This window comes from Caretta caretta, chromosome 1, assembly GCF_965140235.1.
Source record: "Caretta caretta isolate rCarCar2 chromosome 1, rCarCar1.hap1, whole genome shotgun sequence".
NCBI classification, from domain to species: Eukaryota; Metazoa; Chordata; order Testudines; family Cheloniidae; genus Caretta; species Caretta caretta.
The window spans coordinates 148,678,395-148,697,937 of NC_134206.1; the positions used below are offsets into that span (position 1 = coordinate 148,678,395).

Sequence of the window (19,543 nt, forward strand, 5' to 3'; positions counted from 1 at the left end):
AGAAAAACAACCTCTTGGTGTTTCACATCTATCTCTCCATCCAAAACTTATGTCAAATAGCTCAGTTCTGATGTCAAAATCATTTTTTTAACTACTAGTGTCACAAGTGCAACTCAGTTTTTGAAAACTGTGCTGAGCTTTTTCAGTTTCATAAATCATCACCAATAAAAAAATTAAAGTTTTTGGGATCAGAATTTTGTCTGTAATTTTGATGATGATGCCTGAAGCAGACTAAACTACAGGAATACAACTTGCTCTTTTGCAACTACATCCTACTGACCAATGGTCTTAGTGGTAGGAACCTGTTTTTGTAGGTATTAGTTGGAAGGCATCAGGTATGGACAGCATGAACCATACTGTAACAGATACATCAATTCCCTGCAATATCTTTGGGAGATCTTATTGAATTAAGTTTAAATAGCTTTGAAGTCCATTGTAATATAAATATAAAGTTTATGTATTAGTATGGATATGTAACTTCTCTAGTGGGGAGACATGGCCTGCGTAAACCCTGGGAACCGCAATGAGCTTTAAAGGACTATTTTAAACAACGTGCCAGAAAAGAAGGAGCTTTGGGGATGAACATTAAGTGGGTTTCCTAAGAAATACTTGGGGAGAGGGGAATGCAAATTCCCACCCCCAGACCCAACCTTTTGAAGCTATACTCTGAGGAGAGAACCTATTTTCTGCTGATTACCTGTTTCTGGAATCCAAAGATCAAAGGCCCCAGCTGTATAAAGAAGAGACTCTGAGACTCTTGGGCATGCTTGTTCTGCACTAATAGCTGTTGTGAACTTGTAACTGCAAAAAAACCTTTTGTGGGGTTTGAAGGACAGATCACCTGCCAGAGCCCTTGTTGGATTTGAGGGGTGATCTCCAGTAATCTCATTAGCATGGGTGTATGTTCTTTTGTTGTTTCAATGTTTTAGCTGTAGTGCTTTTACCTTAAGAATAAAGATGCTTGCTTAGAAGGAGCTACATGGTAACTTATAACGGTGTGAAATTACACATTTATAGCCTCTGAGGAGAAATCAAAGTGCAGATGCTGGCTGTTTTCACCATCTGGCTTGCTGGGGAACTCTCAGGGTGGGCAGGAAACTGTGCAGTCTCGAAGATGTCTGATCAGGAAGAGAGAGATGCAGGTCTTGGCCCGAGAGAGATGTAAGTCAGCGATACTTCAGAAATAGAAATGCCCCTTTTTAAATTTGATAACTTTAAGTCTCAGCACTGAAAAGAACTATGAAAGATATTCAGATTTAGGGTGAGGTTTAATTTTATAGGACAGTAAGCATTAAACTGTTTAATTTTCATGAGCACTGAATTATGGCTTCAGTGAAAGTTATTCTGTTATTAAGACACTTCATTGCACGAATGAAAATATCTGGGCAGATCAACTGAGAAAATGCTGCAAAATATCATGTTTCAGCAAGGGACAAGGGAATATGAAGGAGAAGAAAAGAACAGTTTTAGATGTTTAGAAAACACCTGACAAGGAATAAAAAGGGAAACAAGTCAACTGAGCTGATAAATTAACCTGACCTAGCAAAAAGGTGCTTGTGTAAAAGAAGAAAAATAAATGGCTGAACAAATGTAGCATATAAAGAAGTTTCAGAACCTCAATCAATAGCCACACCATCCTCTCCTGCTTCATAACACGCCAGGTGCTGAATCAAAAATGCCCTTACAGCTGCTCCACTTTGGGCAGCATTCTTGAGGACACAGTAGCAATTTTCCCTAAGTTACCTATCCAACAATATCATTTCTCATATTCTTCCAACTATACAAGTTTGGTGGCTGGAAAAAAATAATTAGCATGAGTGGTAGAGCAAGTACTCACAAGACAATCTTTGCATTAAAATGTGGTCCAGACTATGAAAATGTTTAAGAACCCCTGGTTTAATGTATTTTACACCCCTCCCCTTTGAAAAACAAGCAGTTTTTAGTAGTTAAAGTATCTCTTATGCAAAACTTTGCGAAGTAGGATATTATAGGAGGTTGGAAGGTAACAGGTGACTGTTCCTGTGGAAAACTAAAGCAGAGACTGAGAAAATAGGATTGAAAAAACATTGTTCTCTTTGTTATTACTTCTGATCAGACACACATGTTACATTAGAATAGCAATTTTGTCTAATTTCCCTCCCGAAAAATGACTTGCCATCTGTGGGCCAAACTGTGCTCCTGCTGTAGTGGCTGAGTGCATTTTGCTTGAACAAGGCAGGTGCAGGCAAAATACCTGAGGGAGCACTGAGGGGATATGCTCTTTATTATGTAGTACTCTTTCTGAAGGTGCAGAATGTGCTCCCCCAGGTACCAAATGCTAGCAGGGAAGCAAGGCCTGCCCCCAGCCCAGTGAAATACAGTAGGGGAAATCCTGCCTGCCTTATCTCCCTTTCCTACTCATGCAAGACAAGCCAGGACTGAATGCTATGTCTCACTAGCTTTTAATTTATGTGCTTGTATTGCTATTTGTCAGAAAAATGGAATTTAAACATCTTATTTTAAAAAGCCCAAACTGAGCTTGGTATACACGCACAATAGACCCCACTTGATGGGATTCAAGGATCCTTCTGCTTGATCAGGTACAATTTCTTAAGACTCAACAGAATCCTTTACTGAGTATGGATTCTCCGGCACCCAGTGAGAGATTTCTTACAAAACCGTATTGGTGAGCAGCAGGCTGGCAATGAATAAATGCTGCTCAGGAGGTTAGACATGCACAGCTGTAGAGATCATGAAATGTAGCTTGTGTACTCCCACCATAAATCTCAGAAACCCTGCAACAACCACATATATTTATTTTACCAGAAATGCATGTTTTGTTGGCTTCTCCACTTACAAATTTATATATATATATATATATATATATATATATATTTGGAAACAAAAGCACAACAAGGCATTTCCTGTTGCCCTGAATGCTAATGATGGGAGACTGTTGCTATGGTGATGCTAATTTTAACGCTGTTGCCTGTGGACTTCATATGAACTGCCCATTTTAACTTCTGCAAATGTCATTTATGAAATGAAAACCCATTAATGACTGGCGAGGGCACAATGTTCCACTTTAATTAGAATAATAAGGAATGCTGATGCACAAAGTACAGGTTTGTGAATTGCTTCAGAGCCCACACTGTCAAAATTAATTACCACTGATGAGGATTTTGTTCTAATATTTTTTGGAAGGAAGCTTTAGAATAGCACAGTGGTAGCTTGGCTTGGAAATGAAAGAATTCCCTCCTTTTTAATATCAAGGTAGAACAGAATGATTTCCAGCACAGATAATATAAGAATGCTGTGAAACACATGACAGAAGGTTAAAGTTATGAGTGAGCCACTGCTAACACAGAACTTTGGTACATTTACCATTCAGCAATGGTAAAATGTAAGTTCAGATGTTGCCAAGAAAAATAAAATCCCTTTAAACGAGGAACTCCTCTGAAAAGCAGATATTTAGAGTTTGACAAATAGTACTTGTGTTCTTTGTAGCACTCTGCTGGCAAACTGCTGGGAACTAATGAATGGATGGCTGCTGGGATGCAGTTCTGATTTTGGTTGGTGGGAATGTTACTTGACTTGTTAATTATCTACAAGGACCAGGGCTGAGTAGATGAAGTGCAAAACAGCAGCAGTATGATAAGGTGAAAAAAATATTTTCCTGCATCATGCTATGACAAAGGCTGAGCACCCATGGTGAGTAAAAAATCTTCACCTACCCGTTTACTTTTGAGGGAATTTCTAATAAGACACACGATGTACTACGTAGATATAGTATTTCAGTATTGCATGTAATAAAGAAAAATAGTTTACTGAAATGGAAGGCGTCATTGGCAGCTACTGGAAGTATACTGTATCACAGTAATTATTATTCAATTATTTCAGCTGTTATAGTGCCTAGAGAGCCTGCTGTCACGGAGTCCCCGGGCAATGATCTGGAACTGCTCCCTACGAAGCCAGTCAGGACTCTGGTGAAGTCTCCTCTCTGTGAACAGACTGTCTCCAGGGCAAACGGCTCACACGGCTTCCACCTTCCTGGGTCTGAGTATTTTTTTAATAGATTGCAAGATTTTTTTCCTTCCTATAATTCCTTCTCTCCTGTCTCATGCAAAATCCAGGCCTTACAGACCTAAGATAGAAGAATTCACTAAAAAGAAGCACTTTCTTTGGGTCCCATTCATGCTAATCTCTGAAGACCTTGTTTGCCCTGAGGGGATGGGGGCACTTGCCCACTAGTCCATCAGGGACTAGTTAAAGATTTTCAAAATAGCAAGGAAGGGAGGTGCTCAAGACAAGTCATGAGCCAACCCCACACTGTCCTCTGAGAAGGGGCAGATTCATCGGTAGACTCTGACTGCTTTGCTCTGCTTTCTAAGATGGATGTTTACAGCTGCTTTGTGGTGCCAGAGCACTGGGCGAATATTGGTAGATCTGGCCCAAGATTCTTTCTTTGGTAATTTCATTTACCACATGCCTTTCTTGAGGCTGGGCAGTGGGAATGGAAAGTAGGTCACTTGTGTGTGTAAGTATGTAGAAAACATGTAGGATTTTTTGTTTGGTCAGCCATGCACATTTTCCGTGTGTATGTTAGATCTGCTTTATTGTAGCATTGAAGAGTGTGCAGCAGGGTTCATAAGGTTGTATTGCTCCAGCACAAGTTAAAGTGTGTGCACGTTAGGCTAAATGGTCATTGTGGTCCTCAAGTTCCCAGTGCTGCTAATTGTTAGCTCAAAGGATAAAAAAAAAAAGATGGCTTTGGCTGAGAACGGGTGAGTCTGCAAAGACCAATCGTGACAGTGATTCTTTTTATGTTAATGATGTATTTACATACAAGTCCCCTCCCTCTTATGCCTTAGCGCTACCATATCTATCCATCATTGGAGATTTTTAAGAGCAGGTTTGACAAACACCTTTCTGGATGGTTTAGATAATACTTAGTCCTGCCATGAGTGCAGAGGACTGGCCTAGATGATCTCTCAAGGTCCCTTCCAGTCCTATGATTCTACTACTAGGCAGGAGTAACTTGATGGTCACTGAGCAGTGCACTCATTAATGCAAAATTGGTGGCTCTGTGAGCTTTCCCCCTCTCCCCCCCCCCACACATCTCAATGAAGCTTTAACAATGAAACCTAATGTTAACAATTTAAATGTCAACATTCACTATTTCACTGACGATCCTTTTTGTAAAAAAGCAAGCTAATGTGCTTATCCATCATTGTTGCATGTAGTGACAACTGTTGGGGTAGGGAGCAACGAGGCAGCTCGTTGCTGTCAATCCCTGCGGGAGTTGGGAACGAAGAATTCAGATTCCTCCACATCCTACCACATATAAAGCCATCTCAAAAGATGGAGAAATAGAGGAGATGTATTCTCCCCCTCCCTGTAACAAAAAAGTCAGCTGCTTTCTGGGTACTGAAAACAAACCAATTACCTGTTCTATCCTGAACAGTAAAAGCCCAACTATCCCCTGCCTGCTTGTCAAAACTTTCAGCTTCCCCTGTATTAATTTCTGCAATAGTTATATATTTCCCACACAAAATTCTGCAGTGCGATGAAATCTATAAATCTAGAGACAGCTAAATATAAACTTAATTAAATATTGTGATCAATATGGAGCTGCCCTGTAATAATTTATTGATACCGGTTATTGGGCTGGTGTTTGATAACTGGATATTGGCCTGGTTATTGGGATGGTGTATAATGAATGAATATTGTTGGTCTGTCAGGCAGTTAGGAGAAGCATGGCTCCAGATAAGCACTTTTCAACAAACATTTAAGAGCTTTTAAGGGAAAATGCTAGAACTGTTAGCTTTGATGATTCTGGCTCTGGTCTCCTGCCAGCCTATGAAACTGACTTGATTAGTGATTGCCAAGGCCCATGAGCACAAAGACTATACCAGAGTTTAAAGGGGAATACTCTTTTATGGGGGAACCAGACTGAAATCTAGGACTCCAAGTAAGACAGACACGTCTAGACTGTTATTTTAAAATCCTTTTTTTCTATTGCTTGTTTCCTACTGCTAAATAAACAATACATTTGGTTTGAAGAAGGCTGTCTTATTACTGTGTACCTCTAGTCACAGATGCCTGAAGGGAAGAACTGAGGGTGACTGAATTCAGTTGAACTTGCAGGGCAAGAACGGTGGATACAAAGGGTGCTGTAACCCAGGGCCCAGTCGCAGAGTGGGAGAATTGTGCGATTCCATCCTGGGATAGTTAATGGCACGAGGCCTTATTTCTCCAGGGATTGACTGTACTGAAAGTAATAGAAAGATCTAGAAGAATGAGAACAGAGGAGAGACTCTTAGACTGCCAGAAATTGTTAGTGACCTGAGTAAGGACTGTTTAAATAGAGTGGAGGGGACAGAAGCCAGAAAACATTTAGTAGAGATACAAATAGATGATGAATTCCAGAAACTTGTAGACAAAAAGGAGCAGGGCAAAAGGCTCAGTAGTTTGATAGACAAGTGCAATTAGGTGTGGTTTTTTTGTTTGTTTTTGTTTTTTTCAAGCGTAGGTTTGAGGGCTGAAGAAAAGGAGTCTGATGAGTGAAGGATAAGCTCCTACAAAAGAATGATGTCCTGAGAGGCCTTTCACATAATTGCATATCTTTACAGAAAAATGAGCAAAATTAGCAAGTGTACTTGGTTCTCTCTTTTTTCATGAGACTTGGTGTTACATGTACCACTTTTCAACATTCTTGTTTTGAAGCATCTTGTCTACAAATGCTCAAGGAAACTGTTACAATCCCAAATGAAACCTGTTTCAAAAAAATGAGCTCTAGCTGCAAACAAACAATGCTTTAAAACTTTTTTTGACTATGTCAAATCTTTCGTCTGTGAGTTGTTACTAATGCTTATTAGCACAAAGACATCAATACATGGGGTGAAGCTTTTTTGGGGTCACGGATACAGAAGGATAGATTGTGAATTCTTTGTTTTTGTTAATTTCTACTTTATTTTGACTCCTCCAAAACCGAATTTCATCCCACTGGGGAAGATGATGCAAGGTTAGCTTGAGGAGTGCTGCAAGAGCAGGTGTCCTTTTGACTTAAACAATTCAAAGCTGTCTAAGCTACTTCTGTTCCATGATTCATATCTGCAAGAACTGTATATGCTTGTCACATATAAAGAGCAAAAATTTCTTTTGTGAGTCACACAAGAAAACTATGAAAATGTTTCTTCATCTTATATGCAGTATTTTTAAATTACTATAGCTAGTTCTTTGTACCTGTAGACACTTTCATTGTGAGTTAAAGATAAAATAATAAAAGAGCTAAAGGCTTGAGTTGATGAATCTTTTTGAAGTCCAGCTATGGTTTTTGGACTTACCTACTAAATTAGGAATTCCAGAATGTGGAATAAATTTTAACTAGAATTATATAATGGAAAAGAAAACTGAACTTTATTATTAAGTGTGTGGATAAATAAGCTTTCAATATTCAGTGACTAATGTCTTACATTCAGGATTCAGAGAAATAAATTAAAATCAGTGCTATGGCTAAATGGTAACTTACATAAGTATAGGAAAGGTGCCACAAGTACTCCTTTTCTTATAGGAAAAGGATTCATATTAACACTTTTAGGTATTCTCACGTGCCAGGATTAAATTTGTTCAGTGTAACTGGAAACTACAGTGTACGATGATGCTCATAAAATGGAAGTAGATAATTCTTTCAAACACAGAACTAAATGTAATTAATCAGCATTTCATGTTATATAGCAGAGGTGGGCAAACTACGGCCCGGCTCCAGAGCTCCTGGCCGGGGAGGCTCGCCCCCTCCCCCGCAGCCTCACCTCGCCGCTGGCGCAATGCTCTGGGTGGCGGGGCTGTGAGCTCCTGGGGCGGCGCGGCTGCAGAGCCCGGCCTGACCCGGTGCGCTGTGCTGCGAGCGGGCGGCGGCAGCACGGCTGCAGCGCCGCCAGCCACCAGTGCTCCAGGCAGCGCGGTGAGAGGGCAGGGAGCGGGGTGGTGGCCAGAGGGCGGGGGTGTGAACAGGGGGTTGAATGGGGGCAGGGGTCCTGGGGGGACAGTCAGGATGGGGCGGCAGGGGGCAGTCAGGGGACAGGGAGAAGGGGTGGTTGGATGGGGGCAGGGGTTCCGGGCGGGGGGCAGTCAGGAAGGAGGCGGGGGTTGGATGGGGTGGCAGGGGGCAGTCAGAGGACAGGGAGAAGGGGTGGTTGGATGGGGCAGGAGTCGGGGGAGGAGGGCGGATAGGAGGTGGGGGCCGGGCCACGACCCCCTCCCCTAACCAGCTCTCCATACAATTTCTGAAACTCAATGTGGCCCTCAGGCCAAAAAGTTTGCCCGCCCAGTGATATAGTGACCAAAATGTAAGGAAACCTGCTATAAATGTAGGCATGCCTGCTTAAGGACTGAGAAAAGTTTAGATTTTTAATCAGATCTGCCCCATCAGTACCCAATTTATTATTCTTTACTTATGGATTCCAAACATGGTCTAAAACAAAGTCTTGCTCATATAATTTTTGCTTCAAACATTTATCAGACTGCCCCTTGACTGTTTGCACAAAGACATCCCCAAGAGTAATCATATGTGTATAAGCATCTATTATTTTAAATTTAAGATTGCTATCAGATTTGCATTTTAAACCTTCACAACTGAAGTTGTAGTTGAGGGAGCATTATCCTATGAGTTTGTTTCATATTGTCATTATTGCTATGGTTATATCTGAAAATAAATCTCACACAAATTTCCTCAGGGACATTTACACTCTCTATGGCTGTAATCTGTTTACTATTGCTGCTGCTATTATTATCTAGTTCTAGAAGTAGTTATAATTGTTTTAGCTTTTTCCTTTTCTATGTTTTATCAGATATATGTAGGCTAGGCCAGCCAACAAATTCTGAACTGATGACATCCTCAAGCTAAATTAAATTAAGCAGAGTTAAACTGAAGAGAAAACCTTGGGTAAAGTCATTGGGGCTGATGGACCATATCCAGAATCTGATTTTCTGAGCTAAGGGCAGTTTCCATGTGTTTATGTGTGTAGGGGAATCCATTTTCTCTTTCCCACATCCCCTAAAAACTCAAAAATTTACAAAGCTGATTATGGAGCCACTAGGGTGGCAGATATCAGACTGCAAAATATTGCTAGACTAAAATCCATGCTCATCTAAAGCAAAACTGACATATTTTTCCTCTGTAGCATTTTTTCATTTAGAATATTGTATCGGCCTTTTTATCGACCCTCCTGATATTTATTAATTCCAACTGTTTAGGCCACCACAGCTAAAATATGAATATGACAAAATGGTCAAATCATATAATCCAGCGCTCTGTGGTTTCCAAAATATTTTTTTTGATATGCCCTACAAAACATGGTGCCTCCTTTTCGTAAAAAAAAGTTACATCTGTGTCCCACCTAGATGTACTTTACTGTGTGATTAGTCTGAAATTTTCTCTGAAACATGACATCCTGATGTGCAACATTCATTCTACATCCATGACTTTTGTATGAAGTGCTGTTCACAAATCAAAACTCAAGTGTTTTCTAGCTGCTGCTAGTCCTGAAAGTTTAAAGCAATATCCAAAAATCCATTTGTTGGGTTTTATATTATTATTAATATTCCTACAGTATCTTCAAGAATTAAATTTCTCATCACTATCTTCAATAGCAAAGTTTCTGGACTGAGAATATAGTTGACAATTTTGTTGAGGATTCATGAAGCAGAATAGAATACATCTTTGCTCTGATACTGCTATATTAACTCTGCAGTGGTGACTGGGGAAAAAATGGTGTTGAAAATAGAAGATAGTAAATGAATGTGACCACTGATATGCAAAAGGATCAGATACCGGTGAGTAAAAAGACAACTTTTTTTAAACAGTCACTTTTTCTACCAGAACTCTAAGGTAATGTAATTGTAAACCAGCTTGCTACGCCTTTAATAGAGGCCTAACAGAACATAAAAAAATGAGATTAAATTATTATTTTTTTGATTCAGTTGAATTTTCCTTATTTGTCCCAAGGTATTTATTTATGTACTTTGATTTTTACAGTATTTGCCCATTATTTAATTGAACATCAAATGTGAAATTTAGAAAACAATTTACATTCCAATTTAATTAATTTATTGATCCATAAACTGATTATTTAATGCACTGATCCATACATCATTCATACACAACCTACTCCAGCAACCTCACAACAAAATTAGTGGGACCTGAATCCTTCTCTAGTAACCTAGTCCTGCACCCAAATCGCAGCAAAAGGATTGCCTTTGCAGCACACATAAAAGGTTAACAAATCTGGGCTCTGCTGGACCAGAGGGGGAGAGAATTCGACATGCAAAGTAGGAGGTCATTAGATAGCAAGGTTTCAGATGTCTTAATTTGCTCAGTGAACTGTCCACGTCATCTGGTGATTGAGAAATGTTTGGGGGGAGGGGGAGGTGCATGAAGAGTGCTACTTCCTTATGATCCTTTGCTGAGCTGTACTGTGTCTCATTTTCCAAGCACAGGAATTTCCATGAAAAATTACAAATAATCACAATGCTTACTTCATCAAAACTACGCTGAGGAAATAATTCACTCAGGAATATTACAGTGGAAGTATTCCTCATGGTTAGTTTTAAAAAAATATTTAATCTTGGGTTTCTGATATACATTTTCTCTGATGAATACTTGAAATTCAAAGTAAATGTATAGCATGTAGAAAGTTGCTAATGCTGAACATTATATTTTCTTCTAAAATTCAACTATTTTTTCAGAAAATGAGCAGTAAGCACAGTGACTGTAGGTAACCTGACTGTCTCCGTCCCAATGCTTAAAATCATTATAGAAAAAATGCAGTCACATTGACATTTATAAAATTCTCAAATTATTCAACACATCTTTTCTTTTTCATTTTAGACTCTATAGTATGCCTAACCATAATACATATATACAGAGACAAACTATTGGTTGAAGGGTCTCAAGATGAAGAGGTCACAGAAGTGACATACTGTACTATCAATGATCAACATGAAGAGGAATCAAAGATAGATAGTTACCTGATGAACAATCAAAGTGCTACCACTGAAAGCAATCTACTAGAGAGGAAAAGGGATTAAATAATCTTTCTTGCTGACTCAGTAGTGAAGACCAAGTCCCAAGGCCACCTGTTACCCAAATAAAGAAAACTGGGTGTTATCCTTCTAGGACAAGAGATGTGACAAGAAAGGCAGAGAATACGCTGAAAATGTTGGGGAATTTGAACTTATTGTTATCCACATGAGAACCAAAACACAAGGGAAAAGAGATCTGATAGACTCAAGGATAGCTTTAAGGAAATGGGAAAAGAACAAACACAGGAGTCACTCGGTGGTAGATACAAAGAGTAGTAGCTATAATGATCATGAAAGAAAATCAAATCAGAAAAACTGGTCTCTGCCAGAAAGAATCTCTATCTGCAGAATCAGAACCTTTCCAGCTATCGTATCAGAATATTCTTGTATTGCATATAAAATTCTATTCCTATACCTTCTGTGAGTGTTATATTTATTTCTTCATTGCAATAGATACTAGAATATTAAAGACAAGCAAACTCTGTACTGAATGGCACAAATGATGATACAAATACAACTTTAAAATTCATGAGGGAACAATTACGCTTGTGAAAAAGACCATCTTGAATGAAAGCTCTTAACATAACTGGGTTTGAATATTGGGTCGTATATATGGGCCATTACCTTTTTACGGAACTCTGTAGTTTTATCCATATTAACATCGGTAGGACTTTTTCCATAAGGGACACACCATTATTGGCGGTGCAAAAATACAAAACTTTCTTAGACTAGATTGATATGATCGTTAAGGAGATAATGAGATGGTAGGTATGCTGAGCCCAAAAGTAATTTTGGCCCTATTATTAGGATGTAGAACACATGAAATTTTCACCAAACAGAATAGGGGATTAATGACTGTTAGTTCATTGAACTAGTGGCATAGCAGACAGAAGACTGAACCAAAGACTAGACCGTGGCTTTGCCAAATGAAAAAATATTGCTGTCATGGAGAAACTGCCAATCTTCTGGTGAAAGATGAGGATTATGTCTGGTCTACATGAGAGGAATATGTAAAACCACACTCCTTCCCCACTCCTGGAGGGTCTCACTGAATAATTTTCAGAAACGGTCTTCTGTTTGTCTATCATCGAAATTAAGAGTATAACTGATCTTTGGGGAAAAAAAAAAACACCCCTGAACAGTAAGATCTTTCTTTTTCTCTTCCTAACGTATCTAATCATTTCAAGTTCAAAGCATTACAGTGGAACTCAAATATAATTCCTGTGTCTGAATCCTGCTCATTAAACACAGATGTTTGATACAATATTGGATTGAACTATACAATAACAACTTTGCAGCTATCAAGAGCAGATGTAAAATCATATTTTAAGTACATGACAGTGCAGTTTTATGGTAGTTCTGCCATAACTCGTATAAAATAGGGACAGGTTTTACATGTGTAAATCTACTTCTACTTCAACAAGAATATATTGGACATGGTAATTTTTTGCTTTTGGTGATATGTAACAGTCATTTTATACTACGTTTAACAACCGAAGTAAAATACAAAATATAAGCAAAAAAAAAATCACATACAACTGATAATGAATAATAGTTTAAACTCTATAATACAAAGTAAAAGATTTCCTAATTTGAACTCCAAAACTATATGGTAACAGTCTCATAGTGCAATATCAAAGATTCATTTTTTTACATTATTGTGCTAAATTAATAATTCACTTATTGCTCCCTGAACCCTCACCCCAGCCAAAAGAGGACTGGATTTAATTGGGTTAAAATTTTCATACTTTTCCTTTAATTACATTAAAAATTCCTCATCCTCTTTCCTCTTCTGCAATTTTGCACTCACATTTGCTACTGGTTTCTAAATAATGATGCACAAAGCAGAAATAATACAGCTCAATTTTTAGAAGTTAAACTGAACTTAAAAAAATATGTTTACCAGCTTATTAGTAAATTGAGCAAACAAGACATGAAAGATGTGGATGATATAAATATGCAAGAACAGTAGCTATGTCACCAGAAGGACACATTTTAAGTATCAACTGTACAAAATCTCTCTCTCACTGTGTGATCACTGGCCTCTGTAATGTTTGATAATATACTGTGTTTTCCATAGAAATTTATAAGTTTTCATCAGTGGTGGGGCATTTTGATTAAGAACGCTTCATTTAAAAAAATATTTTTTTTGGTGGTGCGGAGAAGAGAGTAGATTTCCATGTAAATCAATTGGAAAATTATTGATATTTAGCTTTTATAACTTCCAACACTTTGTGATTGATTGGAAAATGAGTTGGGGAATACACAGACCAGATTTAAATAATAAATGTCAACAATGGTACCAGTGATCAGAATAAAAGATAATAAGCTGCACGGGCTCAGCCTCGCCTTCCCAGGTCTAGCGTGGAGAACGCTGAGCCAGATGAACATCTGGTGTAAATCAGCATCGTTTCATTAAGTCCAAAGAGTTATGATGATTTACACCAGCTGCCAACCACTGTGAGGGTTGATGTCCCAGCTAAAAGGTACCAGTCACTTTCAACTGGCTATTATCAAGCTGCGATGAAGTACCATCACGTGAATCACCTCCTTTGTTACTGGTTAGTGGCTACAATAAAAAGACCTCATGAAATGAGTCAGAAGGTTAATATAAGCAAAAATAGTGGGAATCTTTAGAAATGCTACTCAGGAACTAAAATAGCCTGCATAAGGAGAAAACTAAACTCTATTTTATACAAAACTGAGACGATATATTGGGTTAGTGCACCCGGCCTTTTACCACTAGATCAAACCCTGTTTAAGTCACAAAAGGAAATGACTTTCATGGACAAAGCATAAGTAGACGTGTCATACATCATCAAACTAATACACACTTTGGCACAATACCCTGCTACTTAAAGACTGAAGAGTGAAATAGCAGGGCCATTACAGATCAGGACTATGGAGCAGTGAAGTACTATGCAGCTGGGTAGGGAAGCTTCCATTCTGCCAGTCAGGGCTGTCATACCCTTCTTTAATAAGCAATACATTTATATTATTTTAAGAAAGAAAATTCTGAATTGAGCAAATAGCTTGTTAACTCCACACATATCCCTTGAAAGTAGCACTGTCAGTGTTGGATTCTGACTTTCTCGAGCAATAAAAAAGTTTGCGTAGAATAGAGATAGAATGTACACATTGATCTATTCCACCAGTGAGTGAAGCCAGAGGCGTTCAAGTGCAGGGTCTACTATTGACCATATCAAACTTAAGAACACAAAGCTTACTATTGACCATATCATATTGATCTTATCTACTATCTACTATTGACCATATCAACCTTCAGAACACAAAGTTAGCCTTCTCCTTCTGCCATCTCAGCAGTGATTAAAGTCATGGACTGAAGGTGTTTAAGGCCAGTTGCTTCCCCACTTAGCCTGACTTCTCCTGCTAGCCACCCTCCAGGGTTGGTTCTGGAGTCTGGCCAGCCCTCCTGCCATCAATGATGTGGGATCAGGCACCTGAATCAAAGAGCTTTCTTGGCCAGCTGCTTCCCCATGCGATTGGATTGGCCATCTGCTAAGTGTGTGTGGGAGGTGTTCCTAGATACATGCCACATATGTGAAGATATCTGTCTGATAAATTGCAAATCCCTTGACCCTCTCACCTGCTCTATACCCACTGAATCATCTTCAATAATTCTAGCAGTCCAAACCATGGAGCTGCAAAGGTACACTTGTTTTCAAATCAACCTGTCACTAAAAGTGTCTCCTCCTTTGTCCCCAAATAATTCCATTAGTCTGAACTGAAGAACAGGCAATATTCAATGATAATTCCAATGATGGGTTTAAGGACCAAAATTTCACATTCTTGCAAAGCTAAACAAGAGGTTTTAAACACTGGAAAGTGTGATTCCCAGCTTTGTACTGGGACAAACCACACATGAGTCAACCTCTGGAATAATCTGAGCTACTGCATCAAAGTAATCATGTTTTTACACATGCAAAAGTTATTTTAGTTCATTTTAGAGGTTTTAAAAATGCATTGGTTATATTTTTCCCTCCCTCAGAGTTCTGTATAGCTGGATTCCTGGTATGAGTTTTTCAGGCAGAGGAATAAGAAAAAAGCTGTACTTGTGTGTTTTAAAAAGAAAACATTTAAAAAGAAAATCTCAAAAATGTTTAAAAGTAGTTTTTATGTTAAACATACGGCACACATAGAACTTAAGGTAGTGTGGTATATAGGCTTACTCAAACTCAGATAAGATGATTTAATAGCTTACTCATGGTTTCACTGCTTGTGGGGAACAAGAACCACCCCACTCACTACATACATATAATATTTTATCGCTATAACTCTCCACCGCTTTATTTACACGTGTCTGAGAGATATTGCCTATTTGTTTTTGAGTCCCCCAATAATCTAGCTTCTTCAGAAGAAACTGTTAAATCCAGTGATTTTACCAGGACACTAACTTCCTTTAATTATTCTGTTAGTATAATTTAATTCAGATAGAATCATTCATCCTCTCAGCAGGTTGAAAAAGGTGAAAGAATCATTTCTTTCTTTTTTAATTGGAAAGCGGTAAACTCGTAGGGTATGTCTACACTGCAACAAAACACCCGCAGCTAGCCTGTGTCAGCTGACTCAAGCTTATGGGGGTACGACTTCAGGGCTATACATCTGCAGTGTAGACATCCAAGTTTGGGCTGGAGCCCAGGCTCTGGGACCCTGCCTTCTCATGGAGTCCCAGAGCCTGGGCCCAGATGTCTACACTTCAATTTTATAGCCCCACGATGCGAGCCCCAGGACTTTTAGTGCAGTGTACACATACACATTTCTTTGTGCACTAAAACTGTGAGAAGTTAAACAACAATTACATGCGTGATCAAAAATGAAGATAGGAAAGAACCGAGTTATAGAAATTAGCCTTCAGAGTAACAGCCGTGTTAGTCTGTATTCGCAAAAAAAAAAAAAGGAGTACTTGTGGCACCTTAGAGACTAACCAATTTATTTGAGCATAAGCTTTCATGAGCTACAGCTCACTTCATCGGATGCATACTGTGGAAACTGCAGAAGACATTATATACACAGAGACCATGATTTCCCCTTGTTTTTTCCTACCCCCTCCCCCCCAGACGTTCTGGTTAAACTTAGATTTATGCTGGAAATGGCCCACCTTGATTATCATACACATTGTAAGGAGAGTGGTCAGTTTGGATGAGCTATTACCAGCAGGAGAGTGAGTTTGTGTGTGTATGGGGGTGGGGGGTGAGAAAACCTGGATTTGTGCTGGAAATGGCCCACCTTGATTATCATGCACATGGTAAAGAGCGTGGTCACTTTGGATGGGCTATTACCAGCAGGAGAGTGAGTTTGTGTGTGTGTGGGGGGGGGGGCGGGGGGACGGAGGGTGAGAAAACCTGGATTTGTGCTGGAAATGGCCCAACTTGATTATCATACACATTGTAAGGAGAGTGATCACTTTAGATAAGCTATTACCAGCAGGAGAGTGGGGTGGGAGGAGGTATTGTTTCATGGTCTCTGTGTATATAATGTCTTCTGCAGTTTCCACAGTATGCATCCGATGAAGTGAGCTGTAGCTCACGAAAGCTTATGCTCAAATAAATTGGTTAGTCTCTAAGGTGCCACAAGTACTCCTTTTCTTTTTGAGAAATTAGCCTATGATTTCTCAGAGAGGGAGTACGGAAAGACTGAGCAAACCTACAACTAACAAAAACATGAATTTAGAAGATGATGTACTGGAGTCAGATAGAGTTAGAGAACACACACCACTGGGAGAGTGGAAGATCTAGGAGAGTCCTAACAGGAAAGAGAAGGCGGTGCTCTATACAGTGTACTCAGCACAGAGTTAATTTATATGGACCCTCTCAAGGAGTCATAACCACGCTCCTGAGAATCCAACTGGTGTTATTTCCCTCAAGAAGACAAAGTTCACTGAACTGTTACAATTTGAATAAGAAAAAAGTGTGACTGGGAAATAATTTGGAATATTTCCTTGGTAAGAATTTCCTTGGTAAGTATTTCATAGCTAGAGGAAGAACAGGCACTGCAGGAGGATAAGCAGACAGACATGATTAACTGTGAAGTCAGTTGTACAAAGAAAGGATAATGTCAGAGATTAATACAAAAACAGAAATCACAACTACTAAAACTACAGCGCATAGACCGGACACCATCTGACTTCTGGGTCTATATTAGCTGCTTTAGGGAAGGTATGTTTCAGATTTAAGGGCTAAACCCTTCTCCCCATTGCATGCCTGTAAAAAGTCCCTTAAAACTGTGTAACTGGCCTGGGTTCAATGTGCACAGGGTAAAACCATATGGTAAGAATATGTGAAGATGAAAAAGGTACAGCTAATTAGTTTTTCCTATGCTCCACAATGAGGGCCAGAGGAAGAGCTGGGCCAATGGGTGATGCCTAGATACATCTAGTGGCCATTCTTTTCTCAATGTAGGTGGGTTATAATATCCATCAGTAGTCACTGCAGTCCCACAGAAAGAGTTGTGGAGCAGCTTGCCTGCCAATTAAATCTGTGGTTTAAGATGTGTGAGTGTATTCTTTGTATCTCTCCTGCGTTACTTGAGCTGTGCACTGGAAGAGAAGGTTACTCACCTTATGTAGTAACTGAGGTTCTTTGAGATGTGTGTCCCTGTGGGCGCTCCACGTCAAGTGTCGGTGCATCCCGGTGCCATTGATCAAAGATTTATGGTAACAGCGTCTGCGCGGGTCGCGCATGTGCAGTAGGCGTCTTGTGGTGCCATTGGTAGAGGGGAGGAGGGTGGACAGTGGAGCACCCACTGGGACACACATCTCAAAGAATCTCAGTTACTGCAGAAGGTGAGTAACTTTCTCTTCTTTGAGTTCTGCCCCTGTGGGTGCTCCACTTCAGATGACTCTAGAGCAGTACTCCTTGGAAGGTAGGAGGGACTTCGGGTTCATATGAGCCGTAGAGATAAGTATGATTAGGCCAATTATGGCATCAGCCCTGGAGTCTTGAGTGATTGCCTAGTTCTCAGTAAATGTGTTGACAGAGGCCCAAGTGGTCGCCCTACAAATCTCTAATATTGGAATATTGTTTAGGAACGCTATCGAGGTTGAAATCGATCATGTAGAATGCGCTCTGGTGTGTGCAGGAGAGTCCGTGTTCTGAATATGATAGCACTGTTGCAAACACATGGAGATCCATTTAGACAGTCATTGAGTAGATATTGCACAGCTTTTCGAATACTCAATAGTAGAAAGAGTCTAGGGGATTTCCGGAAAGGTTTGGTCCTGTCAAGGTAAAATGCTAATGCACGCCTAATGTCCAATGTATGTAAGATGGCTTCTGTTTGAGTCCTGTGAGGCTTGGGATAGATTGTGGGCAGATGGATTAGTTGGCTCATATGAAAGGCTGATGCTACCTTTCGTAAGAATTTTGGGTGCGGATGTAGTGTGACCTTGTCTTTGAAGAATATTGTGTAGGGAGGGTTGGCCATGAGTGCCCCTATCTCACTCACCCATCTGGCAGAAGTAACAGTGATCAGAAATGCCACTTTCCTGGATAAATATAGCAGGGAGCAGGTGGCTAAGGGTTCAAATGGTGGTCTGGTGAGACATTTCAACCCCAGATTGAGGTCCCAGGCCGGGGTAGGTTGGTGATCTTCTGGGTAGATGTTCTGGAGACCCGTGAGGAAGTGTTTCGTAATTGGGTTGCGAAGATCGAGGTCCTGTCGATCTCATGATGGAACACAGTAATGGCCGCAAGATGGACTTTGATTAAGCTCATTGCTAAACCCAAGCATTTCAGCTCCAGTAGGTAATCCAACACTAACAGTAGTAGTGTTGTGGAGGCTGCCACATGTTTTCCTTGACACCAGGAGGAGAATCTCTTCCATTTTTGAAGGTATTATGCATGGTCACCTTCCTGCTGTTTAGTAATAGTTGTTTAACTTGTTCCGAGCAGGCTAGTTTCCTATGATGAAATTATGCAGGAGCCATGCTTGTAGGTGAAGTTTCTCTGGATTCGGGTGAAGAGTGTTCTGAGACAGTAGGTCCAGATGACAAGGGGAGCGTATTGTCATGCACATCAGGTAGGGGTATCATGCTTATGCGGGCCATGTTGGGACTATGAGGATAACTTTGGCCTTATCTGTTTGTATCTTGTGTATGTATCATGTGTGATATCAGAGGAATCGGTGGGAAAGCATATATGAATTGTGCATCCCATGTGATGAAAAAGGCGTCCCCCAGTGACTGGGGTCCCATTCCTGCTCTCGAACAGAACATTGCACATCTGTGGTTCATTGGAGATGCAAACAAGTCAATGAGGGGAGTGCCCCACTGGCAGAATATAGATAGCAGGACTGCCCCATTAATTTCCCATTTGTGGTCTCGAGAGAAGTACCTGCCTAGAGTGTCCACGTTATGAAAGCAAGGAAAGTCGGAGATCAAAATGTTTATGTTGTGGTGTTTGTACTAGTTCCACAGTTTCATGGCTTCAGTGCATAACAAGTGTGATCGAGCGCCTCCTTGGCA

General features: G+C 39.9%; 1 protein-coding gene and 1 long non-coding RNA gene across 15 annotated transcripts in view; one reads left to right on the plus strand and one right to left on the minus strand.

Moving 5' to 3' along the window:
• DMD (dystrophin) overlaps window positions 1-19,543 on the minus strand; it is a 2,122,534-nt gene that overhangs the window by 124,377 nt on the left and 1,978,614 nt on the right. The window lies entirely within an intron of this gene.
• LOC125642431 (uncharacterized) lies at window positions 3,341-11,480 on the plus strand. Its single transcript, XR_007358395.2, has 4 exons — window positions 3,341-3,690; window positions 3,880-4,033; window positions 9,732-9,813; window positions 10,868-11,480. It is a non-coding gene; the product is annotated as an uncharacterized LOC125642431 (long non-coding RNA).